This window comes from Rhodnius prolixus, unplaced genomic scaffold (assembly GCF_049639745.1).
Source record: "Rhodnius prolixus isolate KJV_2025 unplaced genomic scaffold, Rpr scaffold_1, whole genome shotgun sequence".
Classification (NCBI taxonomy): domain Eukaryota; kingdom Metazoa; phylum Arthropoda; class Insecta; order Hemiptera; family Reduviidae; genus Rhodnius; species Rhodnius prolixus.
In genome coordinates this window covers 9464711-9484258 of record NW_027411581.1, presented here as the reverse complement: position 1 = coordinate 9484258, position 19548 = coordinate 9464711, and the positions used below count along the sequence as shown (strand labels likewise).

At 34.6% G+C, this 19548-nt stretch overlaps 1 protein-coding gene and 1 long non-coding RNA gene across 5 annotated transcripts in view; both read left to right on the top strand.

Moving 5' to 3' along the window:
* LOC141460614 (uncharacterized) overlaps positions 1 to 19548 on the top strand; it is a 610369-nt gene that overhangs the window by 120835 nt on the left and 469986 nt on the right. The gene's annotated exons all lie outside the window — the stretch shown is intronic.
* LOC141453929 (uncharacterized) overlaps positions 8208 to 19548 on the top strand; it is a 45421-nt gene continuing 34080 nt past the window's right edge. Inside the window, exons 1-2 of the long non-coding RNA XR_012458314.1 lie at positions 8208 to 9177; positions 9338 to 9504. This is a non-coding gene — a long non-coding RNA (uncharacterized lncRNA). The remainder of the gene's footprint in view (positions 9178 to 9337; positions 9505 to 19548) is intronic.

Genomic DNA, 19548 nt, shown 5'->3' with positions numbered 1-19548 from the left:
TTTTCCACCAGAAATACACGTTTTGGGAGGTCCTCTGACTGCGAGAAATGTTATTTTTGGACGCTAAGAACAAAAATAATAATAATTGAAGATTTTACAGAATGTAGAGTAATGTAATGGTTGTGGGTGAATCAGAATAAATTTGTTTTATCATCAAATAAAAGCAACCGTCACATCGGAATAATGTACCCCATATGCAAGACTTCTTGACCTATGATTAAGGTAAGATTATTTTGCCAGGGTATTGGTCTAGTGGTCTTGAGCGTGGCTTTGTAAGTGGGAGATCCCCAGTTCGAATCCCGCGAATGCAGTCATTCTTATTACCTAAATAATCGTAATACTTTTTTAAATAAAGTCTAGTCATACGTGGGATTCGAACTGGGATCTTCCACGTACAAAGCCACCCTCAAGACCATTAGACCAATACCCGCCCATCCCTGGCAAGACATTCTTACCGTAATCATAGGTCAAGAACTCTTGCATACTGGGTGCATTAAAATGATGTGATGATTATACTACATTCTGTAAAATCTTCAATTATTATTATTGTTCTTTGCGTCACAAATAACATTTTTCGCAGTCAGAGGACCTCCCAAAACGTGTATTTCTGGAGGAAAATTAATACTGAAAACCGTTCGCGAATAGAAAAAAATTGTAACTTTGATAATAAATATCTCAACAAATATTAGGGATATCAAAACGGGATTAACGTCATTTTTCACAGTTTTTTATGTAGTTTTCGTAATCATTGTCAAAACCAGTGGTCCTTATGAAACCCCAAACCGGTTTTTAGCCGTAACTCCGCCAAAAATGAAGATACAGCGTCGGAGGTGGAAAATTTGAAAACTAGACCCAAAAAAACATATAGTTTACTTCGTGAGTTTTTTCGAAATTTCGCTTTCCTAAAAAGTTATTACCGATTGGTGCGTTTTAAATGGATCACCCTGTATAGCTCTCTCTAATAAGAGAACACATTCCGGATGACAGAACTTTACAAAAAAAATATATATTATTTTGTCTTTTTTGTAGTAAATAAGTGTTTGCAAAAGAAGTTTTAGAATATAAAAGTTTGTGGCGGCTCAGATAATTATTAATAAAAGTGGTTTGAATAAACAATGATCATGTATCAAGTAAGACCCGAATAAGAGATAAAAAATTCTGTATTTGATGTGGAAAAAGCAGGTGGACAAGAAGGTGCAGAAGGTGGCAGGACAATTTTATTTTGGAAATGTGAAAGATGCCAGTACAGGTTGTGGACGATGTTGCTTATGGAGTAGGGCTGAAGTAGCTGGAGGTCAAGTCGGTAGGTCTTAAAAATATATTGGCCGTACCAATGTAAAAAGACCATACACGATAGAAGAAGTGGAACTGAGCACCAAGATTAGACTACAAGTTACTGGGTGACTCGACTCTCTACATTGGGGTGACATTATTGCACACTATGCATATCAGAATATTGGCGAATATATTGCTAATATTTTCTGGATAACACAAAATGTTATCCAGAAAATGGTCGGTCTTTTTTTTTCCTTTTTCGGTTGCTGCTCGAGTTTTGGAAAAAAGTACTGTGGGCTATCAATAATGTTGAAACTTTAGTTCTGGATGTGAACGTCAGAATTCAGATGAATAATTCAGAACTAAACAAACTCTAAATCGATTTTGGAATAATCAGACATTAAGTGCTATACTTGTTGATAATCGTGAACGTTTTACAAGGTCCTAAGATATAGATCGTTCAGGGTGGTACTACTGATCCTGGGGAATAAGGCAGCCCCCCCCTTTTGTAGAAGAAGGAGTATCCTAGGAATCCTGTTGAGTGTACGCCGAAGATAGGCAGTTTGCCAGTTCTTGGTTATTTGGTTGCTGAAGTCTGTATCTCGCAAAAATCAAGTCATACAATCGCCTAGCAAGAAGAAAGCCGATTTGATAGGTCTTGAGAGGCGTTCTCTCTCTTTCTTTTAGACTCCAAACTCACGCAATGTCTTGTGTGTTCATTTTTCTCAGAAATCTGATCTCTATATTCCCTCTCACCGTACCTCATCCTTTGACAAGTCCTTCCTAATACGTACTACCTCTCTCTGGAACGCCTTGCCTTCATCTGTCCGCCATGCTCCTACCCTATCCATCTTTAAATCCCGTCTATTCAGTTATCTACTTTCTATTCAGCTTCCTCCGAAATTCTAATTGTTTTAATTTATTTCCTTAATTTCTGCTGTTTTATTATTTTATTTTTCCTATCATTTTCACTTATTATATTTTCACTTTTGTAAATACTTATTTATTTATTTAATTTCTGTATAATCACAGGCCAAACTGTTAAGGCCTCTATTTGTACCTGTATTTATTCTTAGGGGACAATTGTCCCAGAATAATAAATTTCTTTTCTATTCTATTAAAAAAACATTCTTCCGTTGAAAACAGGGGTCAATTTAGAGTGATAAAGAGTTATTTATTAATGCAAGAAATTGAACATACCCATCACAAAACTTGAAAACAAATCTAAGATGTATGAATCCGGTCACAAACGAAGACTGGAAGCTTGCCAGTTGCATAAAATCAACATCAAGTTCATAGATTATCATAATGCTGTAATAGTGTCGATGTATATTTTTCAAAAGATAAGCTAATTTAAGATTTTTAAGATTTGGCATAACCTTCTGCTTGTAAAAATTTTGATTTAATAAAGTAAAATCAAAATAAAATATTAGATTTAGATTCATGATAAATATACTAGATGAGATTTTTAACTTTGCAATAAATTTTATTACGAGTTAACAAAAATATTCTTGATTCGATTCAAAAAATAGTTGATTGAATAGCGGGTATTGTAAATGTCATTTATGTGATGTGAAAGATTGAATGAGTTAGATTGTGTTTGTATGTGCATGCGTCACTGAACCATCATCCATTGTTATGACGTATTACCTCCTCCTCTACGTTCGTAGAGCTATTGTATCATCCCAACTTACTTTATGAGCGTGCTGGAGCCTAAAGCTCTGGATAGAAAATGGAAATTCTGTTCTCATCAATCCAAGTTATTTAGTGCTAATGAAAAGACCAGTCAGGGGGTATATTTATTTATAAGATTATTTCTAAGCCATGTAAAAGTGAGATATCTGAACTAATTTATGTGTAGATAGGATTAGAGAATAACAATAAAATAAAGGATTTGTGACATTAAAAGGAAATGATACTATAAAACTTGAAAATTACATTCTAATTTACCCTGTGTACGACAAAATGTATACGACTGTTTTAATTTTTCTCAAAATTCGGTTCCGGTGCTTCCTCAATGCATTTCCGGTATCCGAAAGTTTGGCAGTGTTTTCTCGTTCAGTCAACGCTGACTTGTCACCACACAGTAATACCTGAGTGCGAGTCTGGAAGTTCAGCGTGCTGAATTCAATAAGCACACTATCGAGCTAATTTTTGCGCTGATAAGCCTTCTTAAACTAAATTCAAATTATCGAAATGAGATGGCAAAGAACTATTGGAACTAATGGTAAACTTTAGCTTCTTCAAACGTCAGGATTGTTGGCATCTAAGGCACAAGTCTTTTTACGCAGCTACTTTCACATATCGCAGCCTTCTACGATATCTTGGTCGATGGTACTATTTGTAGATTCTTGTAGCAATAAACCAAATATTATTTAACTAATTCTAATATTTCTGAAAATGCAATTTTTTTCAATTTTCGACAACTTTTTTTTCAAAATCTATTGGCTCTTTGTTAATGCAAAAAATAACAGTTATAAACGAGGATTTGCCCTATATTATAAAGAAAATTTGGGAATTTCATCTTTGGTAGAAAAAGAGAATAAAATTGTCAAAGTTCGATGCTTTTTAACGTTATGCTTTTTCGTGCATTTTTGGGCGATCAACCTCTTATACAACGGTTCTAATGGACTGTTTTAATTTTGGTTTTGATACCTGATTTAAGTGCAAATTTAGTGCATCAGAAGGAAGTAAACATCGATGGTTCAAAGTTCATTCAATTTTATTGTTATTTACCTTTATCTATTAGTGTAATATTAGAAATAATGTGTAATTATTAATCTAGTTAGTTAATATTAAATTTTAATTCAGTTTTCTTCAATTAAAACAATTATTTAATAGGCTATTTGGTCCAATAATGTTGCGAAACAATTTACACACGGACCTGTCACAGATTGCGTGCCACATCTTGATCTTGATTTGAAGATGGATAAAAGAGGTGTGGCCGGAAATAGCTCATTATTTGTATGACTTTTGTGTGTAATTTGCTCCTAATTTAAATATTTTAACTTACAAATTGCGTGTTTATTTAGAAAACTGTGTTTTTACAACACTAACGAAAAATACCTAACAATTTTCTCGATTACGTTCCAAATTTATGTAAAAATAATTGCATCTGATGATTGATGTGGGTATTTTGGCTTCGTCTGTTTTTAGTTTATTTTCATTTTTTAACATTTTTGCTTGTTTGTTTATTTAGTATTTTAAATATAATTGGAATTGTAGTTGTTCAAGGTATTGCTCTGCTAAAAATAATTTCCCATTCATCATAACTGGCCGGCGTTTGGATGTAAAGTTCATCTAGAGTGAGTACAAAAAACGCATCTCTACACTTTTTAGAAAGTATTTAACACTTTTTCTAGCTGATTGCGTTATCCCACAATCCATTGGGATGAATATTTTATAAGCTTCTTGTACTTAGGATCATAGGGTACATAAATAGGTACTTTAAGTCTGTTCGTACCATATTACGAAATACTGTAAGTCCCTTTTTTCCCTTTTAGGCAGTTGGCAGCAGTTAGTAGTTAGATGGCAGATAAAACATAAAAAATATTGCGGCTAGACTAATGATTTCAGATTTTATTTAGTTACTTAATTTGATGTTGCATTTCATCTTCTAAAGTAATTGTTAAACTGTTTACAGACTTCAAATGCAGTACAGATTATGCTTCGATCAAATAAGTTGCCAACAAAGTACATAATCATGAAACACTTCGTTTTCTTCATATGTTCTTATTAGGTTATGCAGTTCTTCCTAACATTTTCACGACAATAGTGTAAAAACAATGGACAAACTTTTTTGTAAGCAGCGTTTTCTCTTCGTTTCAGCATCATTCAATTAATTTTCACTTCACAACGCTAAAAGAAAAAGTTGTTTTCATCTGTTCTTCTCCTTTCCCACTAAAAGCTGATGGCACTAAAATAATAAAAGAAAACTGTGTGGAAAACTGCTCACAGATTGCTGGAAAGTACTAGAATACTTACTAGTTCACACACACCATAAAAGAAAATATTGTACCTCCGTTATGACGTTACCATATCGTCGTTCTCATCGTGACATCGCGCGATTCTGCCCGCCACCAAAAATCACATTCTGCATATCAGAAGCTTTCATATTTTTTCAACGATAATAATTGAGGCAAACCGCCCTTAATCTTCCATTTAAACTAATTTTTTAGTCACAGAATCATGTACTGGTAGTCGCGTTGTTTAATTTCGTGTTGCTCAAGCAACAGGTTTATTGACGTAGTACTTACCGTAGATACTGAAATTTGATGATGACAGTTTATTAGAATGTCCTTCATTCTCATTACTGATGCTGCTCCATTATTAACTAGACTAACCACCAAATGAATGTCAAGTTCTGCAAAATTTCAGCAGCGATGGTAAAAGCAAATTACAAAATTTATCTGAACTGGAAAGGTTCTAACTCATATTTTAAATGAAGGCTAAATTTAGCTCAAAACTCAAACTATTTGATCAAAAACTCTAGAATGCACCCTCACACTAATCGTGCTTTCTAAAAACCACATAATATGTTTTTCTCACTCTGACGTATTGACGATGAAAACTCCATTTTGAAACTTTAATATGGTCACAATAATTTGTACACACCTAGGAAGTAGTAATATTGAAAAACACATTAAAGAAGTTTTTCCGGCTTTTTTTTTCTTATCCACATCTTCAGAAAATACGAATGATATTTATAGATTTCATAAAGGTTATTTGATTACCAATTATTCAATTTAAGTTTTAGATGCACAAGTGGATAGCTGGTAGATTTTATTGAAAGGAGAGATCTATACATTGTGGTTTATACATAGTTTCAATCGGTCGATGTACAGGAGAGAGTGCAGCCTATTAATGTGCACTTTGTAAACTCTCTCCTTTGTATTTATAAATAGTAGATTTAGAGACGAATAATCGTCTTCCCAATAGTTATTATATATCTCCTCCTTTAGATGCTTGGTCCATATCTAACTAATCCGTCTGTAGCGTCTATAGATAAACATCCTATACATACAGTAGTCTGACACTAACATTGTAAACATGTTTGATATTAATCGATTCAACTAATAGCTAATTAGTTAATTTCAAATAGCTAGGGTACCATTAATATAGATAATTATATTCTACCATCTGAATTGCCAGCAAATTTGAAGCGTAGTTATTTTAGGAAATCTACGCTGATTTTACGTGTGTTAATAATTCTATGATTCTGAATAGAGTAAACAACTCCGGTCCTGTTCCAATTGTCTTTGGAACAGGACAATAGTTAGTAATCTATTCAGATTTGGATTTTGGACTACCAATTCTCTAAAAGTGAAAAGGTACTCCTGGTTGGGGGATTTTGGAATTTGAAATTTCCGGTCAGGTCTCATGGTTTACGTTTCGGAGTTATAAAAATACATACATTATTCATTTAGGCGCCACGGTAGTCGAGCGGTTATAGGCTAGACCCGCAAAGCTAAGATGTATTGCGGTACTAGGCTATATTCACAGTCTATACCTTTAATGGTTAATATGAGAAATTTTGCAGCAAAGTATGTTTGCTAGTCGCCACGGTAGCCGAGCGGTTAGAGGCTAGACCCGCAATGCTAAGATGTATTGCGGTACTAGGCTATATTCCCAGTCTACACCTTTAATGGTTAATATGAGAAATTTTGCAGTACAGTATGTTTGCTAGTCGCCTCCGTCCACGGCACCTAATTTGGTAGTTAGAGGTAAAGTCAGCCTGAAATAATAGACACTACTTTACTTCATTTTTTTTTCCATGTTAAACATAGTTTTGTACTAAAGACATGGAGTCAAAATCAATAAAATTTAAGAGAAACTGTTTCACGTATTTATATTAATGTTGATTCTGCTCACTTCAGATCTGGGCAATTTTACTTTACATTTCCTGTATCAGTTTTTAGGGAGACAATCTATTATTTCAATTTTAAAAACTTAAAATTTCACTTTTTATTCTTCTACAAAGTTAGTTAATTTACTTTTTTTAAGACAACGGCTTTATACTGTTTTATACTTTTACACAACCACGTTTGGGCGGAGGGTCGGTAACCAGCGGTCCGAAGCTGGACATGCTCTATATGGTCAGGAATCTTGTTCACGTGGGCGCAATACTGGCCTCATTTTGTTCTCTCCAACTTACTTTCATGTTTTTTTATTTTATATTATGTTTACATATTATTAAAATGCGTTTTTATCAACTCCAATTTCCGTCTAAAACAAGTTTCTTTGTTTGAATAAAAAAAAAAATGTATGTACTACATGTTGCAATAAGATTTGCGTAGCGGGAAAAACCATTCTCTACAATGTTTTAGCCAGAATCAGTTTTTTTGGAGGGTTTGACTTGAAAGTAAACATTCATTGTGACCTGAAAGATCTGTTCTGGGTTTCTTTAGCTTGTCTGCCAGTTCATAGAGGTTCGTAAAGAGACGGTGAGCTAGAGTTTGCCTTATATCTCTGCAAAACCACTCTGATTCCTTTAACCTCCAATTTTTTTTTTATAATCTCGTCACAATATGGTTTCGAGACTAGCTAGGAAGTTTTGGTTCCAGAGAAAGATGAGCTAGACACCTCTCTCTCGCAATTTGAATTTTATTTTTAATACCCTCAAACTCTGTGTATGCCTAAGATTTAAAAATGTTTCAATGGACAAAATGATCCGGATCATCTTCTGCATTCACTTAACAGAAGAAAATCTATGAAAAATTTATCATTCACATAAATGCTACAAATTTTATCAAAAATTTTTTTAACATAACTTTAATTTTCTTTTGAACTTAACATGTAACATAAAATGAGGAAATATTTTGTTCCCAAAAAATTGTTTGTGATAGTTTAATAAAATTATTTGACTGCAAAAATAATGTTTTTTTTTTATGAATTTAAATTAAAAATAAATATCATTTATATTTTACGTATTTTTTTTTTTTTTTAATCTTTTATTGTAATTTACCACTGCAACAGTTGTTGCAACATGCAAATATGGTGAAAGAGAAAAGAAATAACAGGAAATCATGATTGGAGAAGGCACCCAGTGGTGTCACTCCAGTAACGTGCTCAGCTACACTGCTCTCACGATGAGAGAAGATCACGAGGCCATCTTCTCTTCAATCTCCTTAGAGGATTACCTGGTAATGTGGAGAAAGATAGGTGTTCTATGAGAGGGTTAGGATGTGCTGCTGTAGAGGAATGAAATTTGAAGAAACGAGTGTTAGCAAGATCTGTAATGAAAGGGATTTTGAGATCATTGTGGATGGTGAGATTAGATACATAGAACGGAGCATTAAGAAGTTTTCGAAGTATTTTTGACTGTAATGTCTGGAGACGTAGTGAGTTGGAACGCTTAGTCGATCCCCATACTTCGATGCCGTATGACCAAATGGGTCGCAGTAACATTAGATAAGTTTCGATCGTTTGTCAAGTAGTCTGGCGAGAAGTTTGTAGCGCTGGTTAGTTTCTTGTCTTTTCAGTCTAGTATGGGGATTCCATGTCAACCGTTTGTCTAGGTTCAGTCCAAGGTAGCGTACTTTGTCCACAGTTGGTATAGGAGTTTGGTTCAAGATGACAGGAGGTAGGATTTTCCGTCTGAGAGTAAAACTTTGACTTCGAAACGTTGGTTTTGATTCTCCATTTGAAAAGCCAGTCCTGTAAGTGGTTGATGTGTGTTTGTAGAGTTCGTGTAGCGATAAGAGGATCGGAATGTGGAGATAAGATAGCAGTATCGTCAGCAAAGGTGGAGAGGATAGTATTTGGATGTTGAGGTATGTCTGCTGTATACAAGGAGTAAAGAATAGGACCTAGGACACTGCCCTGAGGAACACCAGCTCGAGCTAGACGGATATCAGAGTCTGCTGCTCCACAGTTGACTTTTTCGAATAAAGATTTTATGTGGTAAGTTCAGAGCTTTTATTTATTTATTTTACATAAGCTAAACCACTTAAAAGTTTAATGGCAGTGGTATGACCACATCGAGATTAAGGAGAGATCATCGGTTTGCGTTGATACCCTGAGTCTTAATGCAGCGATTTTTTTTCCGATCTGTGTTTCCCAGGTGAATCATTCTCGAAACGTGGAGACATCTCAAAAATATTGGCTCGTTGAGTTGGATCAGCACAAACTGAAGTCGTCTTAATCAAGAGGAAGTTGACCATATCTCGCCAAACTACTGGCTCTCTTCCGAAAATCAACAACCTGCACTGTTTTTTAACGGAAATAGACGTAATACTAGTATAAAAAACTAAACTAGAATAGAATCAACAAGAATTGATAAACACATTTATGAAAACGTAGATCTGTTCACTTTGTTATTGCAATTATATATTCTTTCTTCTAGTTATTAAATCTCCCATATTTTGTAGAAATTTATTTACATTAATTCTCGCTTGTGTAAACTCACGAGATAAATGACGTTATAGGCAGCAGCTCTTTAATGCTATTACATTTGTGATTGTAATTTAGAGAGCTTGAACAAAACCATACATTTATTTTGCTCCATTCTAATTTACACCACCATTTTTACTGAAATATTTCCATAACAATGTTATATTTAATACCGATACTTTTGTGTGAAATTAGTAGATTATTGTTACATGTTTCGCCACATGGATTAATTAGAGAGGATTATATTTTGTGTTTATAGAAAATAGAGACCTTCTCTAAGAGAAAACGTGCTCTTCTTAATTCACGGATTGATACGCAATCACATTCTCTAACTCCGCCTAGTAGGAGAATATTTTCAAAAGCGCATTTTGAATTTACAACAGCTTTGAGAGCATACATAGGTTTAACAACCATCATAAATTCTTATTTCTGTACGCTCCCCAGAACGGAAGTCGTTACGAGATGTATCCCCTCATCGGTCGAAGTGCCTGCCTTCCAATTTGTGATTCTACTTCTGTCTAGAAATTAGTATTATAAAAGAAAAACACAAACCCGCCTTTGGCGTATTAGGAATCTCCAACTAGAATGTCCTATCTTCTATCCTCATAGACGCTGACCTTCATTTAACCCACACGCTGTTGCAAGGTTACCATTTCTTTTCTCATATTCAGAAAAACTTTTCGTCATGATACACCCCTCTACCGAAGAGTTGACATCCTCTCCATCCTCTGTCATCGCCCACCATGGATATTATCAAAATAAAAGTTGGTGTTGTTGGACCTCAAAGTTGGAATTGGTATTACTTTCACTTAGTCCTTCCTGGTTAGGAAGATATTGAGATCGTGTAAATTTTCTTATATTAAGTTTCACAGGGAATAGAGGTTTTAAAGTTCCTTGAACCATCGCCCCCTCCCATAAAGAAAATTGATCGAATCTTGTGTGTTGTAACGTATTTATGAGGTGTGGCTATTAAATAACGAGACTGATACTGCTACAGAAGAGCCTTCTCTTTCGATTGCAGCAGCGTCTCACGTGTTTGTAGAGAAATCTGTCTGACCGGAACCGTCGTTTTTGTAAGAAGTGTTAGTTTCGTTTTGCCGAAAACATGATACGATACATGTAGTAGAGTAACGAATAGTCGTGTAATTTCACATGAAACTGGGTAAAACCGCTACTGAAACTTATCTTTTATTAAAAGAAGTTTATGGCGATGTATGTTAATCACGTGCGCTAAGTTTTTGAGTGGTTCAAGCGTTTCCAAGATGGCCGAGAAGACGTTGGAGATGATAACCGCCCAGGTCCAAAACGGATGAAAATATCGATTATAATTAATCAACATTACTACCCTGAGGTGCTTGCCTCAACTCCGTGAAATAGTAAGGAAAAAACGACCCAATTTGTGGAAGAACAAGTCATGGGTTCTCCATCAAGACAACGCGCCGACTTACACTGCATTGTCTTTCAAGACGTTTCTAGCCAAGTACAACATACCAGCTTTAGGCCATCCGCTTTATTCGCCTGACCTGGCCCCATGTGACTTTTATCTGTTCCCCAAATTCAAATCTGCTATAAAAAGGAACACGATTTCAGCTCGTTGAAAGAAAAAGCGGCACGCGTCATGCAGGAGCTCACAGAAAAAGACTTCCAGCACTGTTTCGAACAATGGTAAATTCGCATGGAGCGTTGTAGAAATAGGGGAGTGGTGTATATTGAAGGTGATAATAACTATGTATAAACTTAAAATAAAATGTTTTACAGCGTCTAGTCTCGTTATTTAATAGCTACACCTCGTTTGTATGTAAGTGAACACAAAATAGATAAGTTGTAAATATGGTATTTGTTCTCACTTCAAAGTTTTTTTTGAGATTTTTTCGAAAAACTGCATTAACCATTTTTTTTTTTTTTAAATCTGCGGTTTACCATTTTCATATTTTGTTACTCGATATAATTCGTTCAACACTACATATATTCAACATATTATAATAAAGTATTTGGCTGTATTGATTTTAAACATCATTTATTCATGCTGTTATGTATTATATTCGGAACTAATTCTGGCTGTGTTATAGTGTGAGCTATTTTAGATACAGAATATTTTCAGAGAGTTTTGATACAACTGTTCGAGGTCGAAGAGGCAAAATAGCAAACATTACTCTAGGGGTAGGTAATCGATGATCTCAAGTTATTTTCCTGCTCCCATCCAAAATAAGAATAATTTTTAATTAAATTATTAAAGCTAAGGAAATTGAAAGCTTAAAAGTTTGTTTACGAAAATGTAACAGTGAAAATTATTGAAAAACTTTTCCTGTTAGTTGTTTGCCGCCGCCATTCATAAAATATCATTTCTAAGAAAATAATTTTCCTTGATTAATCAAGTTGTGAATTTGTCTTAAAATTAATTATATCGAGCACTGTTGTGTTAATGGACGCGAAGGAAAGATGGTTTTTGAAAAGTTAAACAAATAACTAAGGATTGTATTTATGTACTAAGAAATTAATTAAATCCAATCCAATACTGTCGATTTACAATTTACTTTGTTTCTTATCCTTAATTTAAAGGTAATGAGACATCTCGTTTGAGTTAGTCAAGAAGTTTTTTTACAAAATTTATAGTAAATTATCGGTGTTGATCAAAGATTTTATTTATCGCTTTATCAGTTGCTAAAAAATGATAACTGTACTGTGGAAATTACTGCGGAGCAAGTCCGTGCATTTATCGTAGAGAGACCTTCTCAACTTTGCACCCCATTCTCTGTAGTAAAATTCACTTATTGTTAATCATTTTTTGGAAAATTTACCTTCAAAGATTTAGTTAACCCTTGAATAAGTAGCGGAGCGGGGGTATAATTGGTCTTTGGTAAGTTTTAATTAAATAAATGAGCTCACCCCCGTCATTTGAAAGTCGATCTCATCATGCTAAAACGGTTTACTTGGTTAAAGACAATTTACCTTTGTTAGTATTTTGGTCTTATTTCACCTTAATTCCATCATATCATTCCTTAAACCTCATAATATCACCTCATCTTCTCTAAACATATAAATCAACCGCCATCGGTTTTCAGCTTCCAAGTTTTACAGGCGCCCCATCACCTCCAAAATCCCATCACAACCAAAAAAAAAAAATCTTTACTGCATCCACATTTTTATAAAATTTTTAACAGTGTAGCTGGAATTGATCTTGTTTGATATTTATTTCATATCCTACTCGGATAAATTGTATTTATAAGTGTCACGTGCTATGAACTTCATGACAGACATATCATAGCACGGGTACCTTCATCACATTTCACCTCAATCATATTTTTTCAACCTCCTACCATCGGTGCTCGCAAGTCTTTTACAGTAGAACTCGTATTCACCAATTTGTGAAGTACTTTTTTTTTATTACGTTATTTCTAGCAGGAAGTTACAATCAGAGATCCGCACGATTTGCACAATATCTACTCTAGTTGTATATTTATAAATAAATAACTGGATACAAGCTCTATTCATTTTTCTCCGACTAGTTTGCGTAAACAGTTTTTGACGTTTTTCTTCTTTTCCATTTTGTAGACAAAATAAAAATTATTTAATGTTCAAACAAAAAACACGTGCACATTTTTCGCCCTTTGTATTCGACTCTCTCGTTCCTTCAATTGATTTTTAACAACAGCAGCTGAACATGAACGAAAATAAAGAAAACTGCGTCGAAGTACTGCAGAATGCAATAAAAAAAAAAAAAAAAAACAAGTTCAAAGCAAGTTAAAACGTTTTGTTTGTTGTTAAATTCTAGGGAGATGCAATTCGTGTGTTGTTTGTAGCTGGCAGCAGAGTCTTCTAAACTCCAGTAAGGGAAAGTTCCTTCCCTCTACACACATCATAAAATGCTGAACGTTTTACACAACCCTCGGGACTTACTACATGGACACTTAATCTTCTTCAGTTGATGGGGCGGAGTTTTTGGAACAGTTATCCTGTGGGTTGGAGTCGTAAAGTTTTGGTCTAATCTAGTTTTCTTTTTTCCGCTCCAATTTTAGTTTGTACAGTTCTTTGTTGGTTCGTTTGGAATGCAAGTATACAGCCGTTTATGGGTAAAAAGTAAAAATAAAACAGTTTATTATGTAAAATGAAAAACCGCTTTCCCAATAATTTTAGTGAAGTCAAGTGGTGTAGAATGTAGGATTACCGGTTTGGTTAAATGCATCTGCGAATCCAACATATCCATTGCTGACTGCACTTTCAAGTCTTGTCTTTCCAGAACTTCTTCTTTAATCACAGCCTCTAGTTCAGTGCTTCCCAACCTGTGTGCCGTGGCAAAAAGTAAAAAAAAAAATAATAAAATTATAATGGCATTGCATTAAAATTAATTATAAGTTAAAATAGTATAACCTCATATTCCTCTAATGAAATAAAACACAAAATGATGCGGTAATACCATTAGTTTCTACACAAAACAAACCTCACTTCATCAGTTCTGCTTGGCGGTGGCGCTCCAGTGATGGTCAGAACGAGTCCACCTTTGGAGTCGTTGGATTTAAATCAGTTCCAGGGTTGGAATCGATTCCAACAACTCGTTCACTGATTCCAGTCTCTGTTCTTACCCAATGCATTAGTACAACAAATGTTACGCAATTTACTAAAATATATCATTACAAGTTAGCTTTCCTAGTTAATAACAAAACTATATTTTTTTAACACTCAGTAATTTTTTATCCCTAATTTCCAATTGCTCTGATAAATATAAAATTAACAACGTAACACAAATATTAACACAATAATAGGCTAGTCAAATATAAAAATTTAAGCAATGCAGTTTTGTCATTATCTAGGTTGACCACTGGAAGACTGGAGTTAACTTGCTTTAAGAGGATTGAAGATAGAGAATTAGTAAAATATGTCCTAGCTTTCGTTCTTCTTTATTGACTGTTTAGTTTTTGTAACTTTAATCTCATTTAGATAGAGGGGCTTCAATCACTTTCTTTTAGTTTACAATTTTACACGAATTACAGGCACTTCTTGACATCAATAATGGGCATTAAAATAAAGAATTTCTTTGTCATAAGATTCATTGCTACTGTATAACATGTAGTTAATTGTATTGACAGAGAACGGTATAGACTGGAAAATGATTGGATTTGTTATTAATGTTACAGGCTGCCACGAAAACTTGTATTTTTGTAGGATTGAAATATTGTTGTTATTACAGCGCTAGTTGAGCATAATACGTCATTTTAAAATGAAATGAGAGCATTTCAGTTCCAGTGTGCCGTTTACTGTTTGGTATTTGACTAATCTGCCAAGACCAGAAAAGGTTGGGAAGCACTGCTCTAGTTATTCCCGTACATGTTACACTTCTAAGACTATTCCAAGACCAAGCATGATGCTGGAGTACTGCTCAATCCAACATTCAGACTGTGAAGTGACTTTTTAACATTCTTCAGAAAGTCTTTCAGCCTAAATTCAACTTTTTTTGGCGGGCTTCTTCCCTAAGTGAATTTTCTTTTAAATTCTTTTAGTTTTCCTCTTTTTCCTCAACTGTTAACTAAATTCTAGTTGATAAATATTCGGAGAGCTAACTGAATCTTCATTTGTCGTTAACAAATCTAATTAGTGGGAAAAGTTCCTCCATTATTCATTCCTTGCAGGAAGAAGGCAAGCGGAAGTGATAGTTACTGGCCCCACTCCGCAAAGCAGCCCCTCCCCATCAAACCCGGAAAATTGGGCCAATCTACGCGCTCAAAAAGCTCCTGCTTAAAGTAATTTTTGTTTAAGAAAATGAGCTATTGAAAAAATAAATAAATTTATCTTACTCGCCAAGACTAAATACCAAAAATTCCACACTACTCTCTCGACTAGCTCTAATCCTCTTGTACTGTCTCTCGCTTCCTCTGACATCCCTAATACTTCTGAATCGCCAGTGGCCCCGCGACTTCCTTGCAGTCTGAAGACCTAAACGTCATCCTTCTCCTACAGAGAGTGCTACCGCAGGGTAGTTTCCAAAATTAATAATAATTTTTTTTTTTTTTTTTTTTTTTTTTTTTTTTTTTTTTTTTTTTTGGCGCATCAACAGCTGAGGTCATTAGCGCCCGGAGCTTTTTCCAGTGCACTGCCGGCCTCCGGACAGTGTTCTCTCGTTACAGACAACACTGTCCATCACCGGACAGTGAGCTGTAAGAAGCTCCTAGGAAGAGAAAATCTAAGGGTCAGCTGCTGGATTCGAACCCGGGACCTCCGCGTGGGAGTCCAGTATGCTAACCTCATAGCTAATCCCTTCCCTAACTAATAATAATAATAATAATAAATTAGGAATAGTAACTTTGCAAATTAAAGATCGTAAACTTAACAGTTGCGGTTATACTCTACCTTTTTTCTGTTCTGATACTTTTAAGAAAAAATTAGTTGTTCTTTCATTTTTAATGTTGTTAGGTTTCTAAAAGTATTATAGTTGGCAGGAACTATAAAAGAGTTTTTGAAAAAAAAAAAAGTACGCAAGTCCCAGAATCCTTAGATAGATTAATAGATTAGACTAGGGCGGCCTCAAGGCCTACGCCATTGCGGCCCCTTTAGATCTATTGTGGCTCTCCTCACTCTAAAGCTCATCCTCCAGACCTGTCCTTTTAATCAGACTCTTAATGCTGGAGAGCGACTCTTGGGTAAAGTTTAAGAATTTTCTTACAGTTTGCAGAAAAGAAGATCCGAAATTTAACTGACAAGGATACCATAAATTAAAAGTTAACTTCATTATTTTATTAAAGAAAAAAATCTGACAAAAATGAAGCGTTGAACCAACCTTTCTTTCCTTTTCATCCTTTATTCAAAGATGCTCATTATTTTGACACAAAAGTTAAAGATAATTAGAACGCCGCTCCTGCGCTCTCTTCGTGCCTATCTATACCTGTCCGCAATTATATCGAGTTGTTGATGAAGTACCTCGTGCTGGACCAATCTAATGATCATCTAGAATAAGCTAAGGTAATTTTAATAGTTTATTTCTTTTTTGTTTTTGATCTTTAGGTTTTTCTTGAAAATATTTGTATTTTTTGTAAGTATATAAACACTAATTCAAACACGAAAAATTGCAGGAACTTCAAATTTTGGTTTCCGTTTTGGTATTCCCTTTTTTGACCCTCCTGAAAACTAAATTCCCTAAATCAGAAGAAATCTTTCGCTAATTTTTTTGAATCAAATCCTCCCCCCAGAACGTCAATACGTTTTAGCTTTGCGGTCCTTTACCTCAGCCTGCTACATCTAATTTTTAACTACATTCAGAATAACAGCTATTGGACTGATATTTTATTAGCTGGCTAAACGAAGTTAATTATATTAATTTTCATTTGCTGCGTTAGTAAAAGCGCCGTAAATTTATTTTGTATAATCGATTCTCTTAAAATTGAATAAATAATTTATTAAAAGTAGTCACTTATTTTGCAAGACTACTTTAAAGAGTCAGGTGATTTACTGAGATGGTTAACAATTAAGAACCAATATTCCAAATCGTGACAAATGAAACATTATGACAAGACAAATTCTTGATCAGACCCTAAACGAGCTAAGGTAAATGATAGCATTGTTGAGTAAACAATTAGCTGGTAATTTATCTTCAATCAATGAATCAGCACATATGTGCTAAATTCAGCTCAACATACACCTTTCTAATTCATCATCTAAAATAAATGAACTGAAATCTGATACTCACTTAACAATCCAGTCTACAGCATGGTATTCAGTTAAAGTCATTATTCTTATTTGCTCGCTGGCCAAAAATGATGTTTAAAGATGTGGTTGTAGACGCAGCTACCACTTCTCTTTTAGCCTCAGCAATGGCCATTATTTCAGACGGGCATTTACGTCTAAACTACACTGACTAAGAGGTAGATTATTTACTCTACTGTAATAGCAAAATTATATTTTGGCGCTACAGATTTCTATTCAGCTGCAGCCTATTGTGGACTTCTTTTTTTCCTTCTTCTGGAAATAACGAAAGACATCCTTTCTGGTAGATCTTTTATATATCCTTCTAAAATAGACTATTTTAATGGGGTTAATAATTTTCACATTACTTGGGAGATATCAAGATTCCCTTCTATATCCCCTTAATCTCATTGGGTTCATCAACATCGGGCGAAATTGCTGCTACAGCGGGCTCAAGTTCTTCAGAAAACTTTTACTGCAGGGTTAGTCAAACATTTTTACTACTTGCCTAGTTTTGTAGCTTTGTTGGTAGTAAAATATTCTCACTGCTACCGATTGCAAAGTATCTTATTATAGTGTGATTGATAGCTAATTTTGGAGTGGATATTTAGTGAAAATAAGTAGATAAATTTATCTTTATTTGTTTATTCTCACTGTAAGACACAGTTTAGAAATAAAAAATTAATAAAGAAAACTGCAACAGTGTCATAAACATTACTGAATGCATAATATGCAGAATAATTAGGTACATAATAAAATAAATGTTCAAGATATGGTCGAAGAAATAATGGAAAAGCTGTAAAGTGAGAGTAATTGACTAAAGCAAGGTTTTCACAAAAACTAAATACAAAAAGAAAAATAGTTCTATCAAATTCATCCCTTAAGAACGCAAGGAAAGAGCTGCGATAACGGGTTGGTTAATTATACTGTTCTAAAACTAGTACGTTGAACATAATTCGTTTTAAATAAGATAAAATCTATATAAACATATGTTTGGGCCCATAAGGAGGCGATATAAAGTAACTAGCAGCAAAGTTGGTCCATATCAGTCCAGTCTCCCCAAAACTATTTATCTCTATTTTCTCCCTTCACCCACCTCTAAAACAGAATGTGGTTTGTGTATTTTGGTGTATGAGATAGCGTGGTGTACTGGTCTAGGTAGTTGAATTTCAAGGGCTACACTATCATCATGCCATCTTCCTTCTTATACGGTTCGCCGGATTCTCTAAGAACATTTTGCTTTTTAGCAAGACTCCCCAGAGGTATGTAAGCAGTCAGTTCGTGGTAACCTTAGGCAACTGAACGGGAAAAAAGAAATTCCCAAGAGCAACTACAAATTCTTATAAAGAATATTGGAATTTTCACTCGCAGAATCTCTGAACAAATGTTGGAAGTGATCCAGTATTTTGTAGTAAATAAAAAACAATTTGGGCAAGATTCTAAATATTTTATTTTTTTCACTTAACGTTAATTGCTTCATAAAAAGAAAGATTTGACTCACATTTTAGATTAATTAGCAAACAGGGATGAGAAAGACTAATATACTCAATTTAAAGTAGACAGTCTGATTAAGACTATTGACTCAGTTTAGGGTTATTAGCAATAAACAGGGTTAGTTTAGTCTAAAAAGCAAAATTTGTATCCGAAAAGTAACTATTTTTCGCGTTTTTTAGAGGTCTAATTGTTCAAATAACTCTATTTGAATGTCCTATAAATTACTTAAATGCAATTAATTATGAATAAAAAGAAATAAGCCGCTATGTATTATGGCCTCCAAATCAAAAAGTGAAAGCAATAAGACTCGTAAGTCCGGCACAAAAAACTGTGCCTTAAGATCAGCGTCACACCCGCCGCGAGCAGCGCAGTGTATTGACGCGTTACTCATTCCCAAATCGGCACTGATCTCCATCAAGCCTTAGCACGTCCAGGCGCCTTGCTCAAGGTTTCCGTATTTTTGGGGATTGGGTAGAATTAATTTACATTGGGAGACTCGGGTGCCGCATGGGCTAGCAGCGTAACTATAACAATAGGGTTATTTTAGTCCTTTATCCCTCTCTACTAACACTAGCACCACGATGATGGTGTTGATGCTGTGAATTGGAGCACTACACACTCGTATTCTTTACGCTTTGTGTTCCTTGTGTAACTCTTATGCCAGGGAAAATGTCTGCAATTCATAGTTCTCATCTCGGTCGTTCTTCTTTAACAGTT